The 3,950-nt window shown below is 41.6% G+C and overlaps 1 long non-coding RNA gene across 1 annotated transcript; it reads left to right on the forward strand.

The window, feature by feature from the left end:
- Positions 1-1,165: 1,165 nt before the first annotated feature.
- On the forward strand, positions 1,166-1,992 carry LOC121984175. Its single transcript, XR_006112804.1, has 3 exons — positions 1,166-1,646; positions 1,723-1,831; positions 1,934-1,992. It is a non-coding gene; the product is annotated as an uncharacterized LOC121984175 (long non-coding RNA).
- The last annotated feature ends 1,958 nt before the right edge of the window (positions 1,993-3,950 follow it).

A 3,950-nucleotide genomic window follows, 5' to 3' on the forward strand; every position in this document is an offset into this window, starting at 1 on the left:
CTCGATTAATTTTTCCCACAGTTCTTTCACACTTGAGAAAGGGCCAACTTTGTTCAGTTCTTCTTTTGTCAGCCCGCATTATAGCATGCAGGTTGCTTTGGCGTCGGCTTTAATCTTTTTCATTAAGCTGGTGTCCCAGTTCACGCCATGAGATTGGTTTTCCAGTGTCATCTCATGGAAGCTCAAGTCCGGTTTGGATAATTATCCACATCTCGACTTGCGTCTTGAGATGATATTTCATCCGGCTCTTCCAGTAGCAAAGTCCTCACCGGAGAAAAGAGGCAGGTGGGATGTGTTGTAGCCTTCTTGATGGGCCATTGAGGAAGAAAATCTCGCACAAACAAAAACAAGAAACTTTGTTCCAAGACTTGATCTTGGATTAGTAGTGCGAGATTAAAAAAATAAATACGCGAACTCGAGTGGTGTTGCACTAGCTTCGAGCAAAAATTTTGATTGCGATTAAAACAGATCGGAAGGTAGCAATTATATCGATTTTGATCGATTCTAAAAAATAAAAAAAATTACCACAAAAATTTGCTTGAATGGTGGTTTCACCAATTCAAAGCGACCCCGCTCTGATACCAATTGTAGGATCGAAAGCACTAGAGGGGGGTGAATAGCACTCGTGGCTTTCACTTACGTTTCAGAAAACTATCGAGTAAATATGCAGCGGAAAAGTAAAACACGGAAGCAATGCTAACACTTTTGGTTACTTGGTTCAGAGCCTGTGGTGACTCCTACTCCAAGGCCCACGATCGTTGATGGCTTTCGGTGGGCAATCACTATAAGCTCGAAAATATTACAAAAGAATACAACAATTAAAGCACTATTAAATATTATACCAACGATAAGGAAATCTGGAATTGAAAGCTTTTGGTCGTCGGTGTAAGATACCGCAGAAAAATTAAAAAAGTAAATATTATTGAAAGAAAAATCGTATTGGATTTTTTCGGATTTTTTAGAAATTTTTCGGGATTTAAACGGAATCCGTAGGACCCGTTTTGAGGGGATGGATTCGGAGTACAGATGAAGCCTATTTTGGGTACCCAATAAAGTAGGGAGTTGATTGAGAAAATAACTTAAGGCTTAATTAAATCTAACCTAAGTATTTAATTAAAAACCTAACCCCTAAATTCCCGATTTCCTCTCCCCTATTCCCGATTCTTCTCCCTTCTCCCTCACGCACTGCCCTCTCCGGCGATTCCTCTCCCGGCGACGTCGAGCCACCGCACAGTGGGCATTCCGATCGCGTTGACGCATCTCAGCCCAACGCCGGCCGAGTCTCCTTTCTTCCTCCTTCTCCCTCTCGATGCATGGAGTGTTTCTCCTCTTCCTCTCTCGCCCGCGGACGACTCGACGCCGACGGCTTCCCCAGCGATCTCGGCTTCGTCGCGTCACCAGGGGGAAAGCGTCACCCGATCTTGATGGCTCCGACCATCTCCGACGCAGCGATCTCCTCTTTGGCTGTGCTGGCACACGAGGCAATGACTCGGCGGAGCTAGGGCATGGCGGGGAGAGGTTGATTCGTGTCTTTTCCAGCCGATCGAGCTTCTTTTGCTCTCCTCTTCGATCTACTTGCTGGGGGTGAACTGGATCATCATCAGTGGAAGTGGATCGCACGACACCAGCTGTAGGGATTGATTGAGGTAAGGCTTGGTCGAGAGATTCTATGAATTCAAGGATTTTTTCTACGTTTATGGTGCTCTCTCTGTTCTGGTCTAGGAGGATGCTTCGGATAAACCTAGTGATGGATCTTCCTTGAGTAGAACTTCATCTCCTTCATTCTTGCGGCTGCTAGGGGCTTGGGGTGAAGAGGTGGAGAGCTATGAAGGTGAGTATAGTGCTGTGAATTAGGGTTTCAGTAAACCCTTTGCTATATGATTGGATTTATAAATGGGTTCTTGAAAGAATTGGTTCTATGAATTCTTTGTAGCTTCTCAGCAGGGAGTTGTAGGGTTGCTGAGCTACTGGAGTTGCTGCCATGGTTCAAGGTCAGTGCTTTTCTAGTGCTCTTCTACTGGAATTGCTTTTCTAGTGGATATTCTATTAGTATGATGCTAAATTAGGTTTTCTATGAGTTGTGGGGTTTTGTTTCGCTTAGATTTATGAGTACGGTGATGTGGATTGGATTAATTGGGTAGGATTGATTCATGATGTTTAGTAGAGATGATACAATGGATTAAATGTTTAGAATTTGGAATTTGGTTGTGATAAGTTGATTTATGATGGTTATTTAGTAAATGATTTATGTAAATGGACACATGATCGTTATTGGTATGTGTTGGAGTGATTAGAGTTTGTATTGGGTTGAAATTTGTGGATATGGTGATTTGTTTGATATAGATTGTTATGTGATCATTCTTAGGATTATTGGATTGATTATGAGTTGGATTCAAGAGGTGTTGATTAGTGAGTTTTGGATTGGTTAATAGATTATGGATTATGTTTGGATCTAGAAGGAGTTGTATTGAGGATTGTTTGGAGGATTAATCAGAGATCAGATTTTGTTGGAGTGATCCTAATTGGGTTAGGACTTTTATTTAGCTATTTGATCATATGAATTTAGCTAAATGAAATATATATATTATGTGATGCAGGACTTGGATATGGGACGTTCATCACGATGTGGGATTTATTTATCATGATCAACAGATAAAGGCGGGTATTTCTTCCTTGACCTCTATGTAGATTTTCTTGTACTTAGTGCATGGTTATTATTGGATGAATTAGGCTGTTTTATCTTATATCATGATCGGTTGCTGTTTTTCCTGCATGATACTTATGCTTGACCTTTGTGAGGATCTATTTAATTCATATATAGTCTCAACTCTTGATATCTACCCTATTGTGATTACACGTATAGAGTATGTCTTGTAGGGATTGTCGGGTTGTTGGTATTACCATGCTGATTGGGTATATGATGTGGATGGTACATAGGTGGGTATGTGTTATAGGAGTCATTTTGTTGACCGTGCATTTACATGTGATGTGTACATACATATTTGTCACGTACTTTTGGAGGAGTTGTGTTGATTGTATGTTTGAGGTATATACACAGGTCTGTTGTGTTTTTATTGGAGGATACATGTTGATTGTACTTATCTTTTGTGTACATGTGTCTGGTGGGATTATTGGAGATTTTTGGTTGATTATACATGTATAGCGTGTACATATGTTTGGTGGGATACGTGGAGGTATCATGACGATTATACTCTTGTTGGAGGTATTTTTTTGAGGTTTTGGGTTGTTGCATGGGTGATGATTATATATATATATATATCATGTTCATCATTCATTGCATCTGATGACCGTTGTCTCCCTTGTGGTTGAGAGAGTCATCAGTTGGTTTGGTTTAGCACCGCACACTCGGCCACTCATGGGTAGTGGTAGTTGGAGTAGTTGCTGCTAGTCTTGTCGTGCCACCCGGTCACGAGGTTTAGTGAGATCCGGCGTTGTGAGCAGTCAGGGACCCTGATGCTATGTAGTTAGATAGCTACTAGCGGACTGTCCGCCTCGACCACTATATAGTGGGCTGGAGGGTAGTACAGTCCTCTCGGCCATACAGGGGTCGTGGTGTTCGGAGAGGTGGCGGGGGTGACCATGGAGCATGCATGCACTTTTGCATATGATGCACGGTGCATCTGGGGGTTATATTTGCATACATGCCTACTAGATACTAGTTGCATGTGTTTGTGGTATGTTGCATTTGTTTGCGATATGATTGTTGCATTTGGTTGCCATGCTGCATACATGTCATTTATTTTACATGTATATGCAGTCGTATTTATATTGCACAGGTGTCACGGGTATATCTGTTGCAGATTCGGTGAGTTTACTGATCATTGTACCATGTGTCGATTCCAGATTGGGTATGTATCTGTCATTATGTTAGTTGTGGTTTGTACAGTTTATGTCAGGTTATTATGTCAGGTATGTTCAGATGCATTGAT

The sequence above is a fragment of the Zingiber officinale genome, chromosome 5B, assembly GCF_018446385.1.
Source record: "Zingiber officinale cultivar Zhangliang chromosome 5B, Zo_v1.1, whole genome shotgun sequence".
NCBI lineage: Eukaryota > Viridiplantae > Streptophyta > Magnoliopsida > Zingiberales > Zingiberaceae > Zingiber > Zingiber officinale.